Genomic DNA, 1,257 nt, shown 5'->3' on the forward strand with positions numbered 1-1,257 from the left:
GGTTAGATACTAATTTCTGAGGTGATTTTAAAAATTAGATTTGCTAAAGCTCAATTTGAGCCAGTTTTCAATTTTTCAAGAGACCAGGTGAAGCTTTGTGCCATATCCTAATAAACCTGAGGAAACCTGAACAGATCTCAGTTTCTTGCAACCTTAAAATACCAAGTTGGTTCTTTCTTTCAGTTAAGTGACAGGAATAAAAGAAAAAGGAAACTTATTGCCTCACACAATTAAACAGTCTTGAAGCAATCAAGTGAAGCTTGATCTAGCAATTAAATGACATCGCCAAGGACTTTTCTCTCATTGCCTATGTCTTCTGCTATCGACAATGTTGGCTTCATTTCCAGGTTTCAAATAGAAGCTTTCTTCTCAGGGTGGCAGCAATTTCAGCCTTTACAAGTTTTAATCCAATGCTTGGAGAAATAGAGAAGAAGCTTCTGATAGTTTCTGCACAAGTCTTGAAATTCACTCTCATTGAATCAATTCATGTCATATTCCCATTCATGAACCAATCTCAAGGGCCCAGGGTCATTGAAAAAGCTAATTTGTCAAGGTTCCGTGCCTGAAGTTAGAGGGAGGCTCAGCTTTTATGGACTCTATGGCTTCCCAAAGAAATTGGGGGCTCTGGAGAATGGGATAGGAAAAAATGGATGCTTGGAAGCAACCCGTCTGCATATGTCTATGACCTAGCGTAAATGGCTACTCAAAGATACAGCTCTTCCATTGATTTACTGAGCCCTCACATTCCACCCTTAAAAAGTTCTTTGGTTAAGCCTTGGTCCTCCACTAATACGGAAGTGTCCCTGTTAAAATAATACATTCAGATATAATCATCAATCCTTGGCAGGTTTAAGTTTTGGGGGAGGGAGAAAGCAATTGAAAGCATAAGGTCCTTGTATACCTAAAAAGCAGAAGAAACTACCAGAAGGGGAAGTGAAGAAAAAAGACTCAGAATGCTAATTCAAATTGAGTCTCATTTAAAAAAAAGTGGATACTTTTTTAATGGTTAAAAAAGAGAGGATACTTCCTAATACCGACAATAAGATGTCTCTCAACAGACATCTCAAATTAGGCTGAGAAAGTCCATTTGTCATTTCTGGCCCAAGAATGGCTTTGGGACTTCCCAGACCACTCCAGATATTTGAGACATTTTTTATTAAACTCTAGTCTAGTGAGCCATTCCAAAGGGGAAAAATAGATTTATCCTGGGACGTCTCTCTCTCCCTCTCTCTCTCTCTCTCTCTCTCTCTCTCTCTC

The sequence above is a fragment of the Hipposideros armiger genome, unplaced genomic scaffold, assembly GCF_001890085.2.
Source record: "Hipposideros armiger isolate ML-2016 unplaced genomic scaffold, ASM189008v1 scaffold_23, whole genome shotgun sequence".
NCBI lineage: Eukaryota > Metazoa > Chordata > Mammalia > Chiroptera > Hipposideridae > Hipposideros > Hipposideros armiger.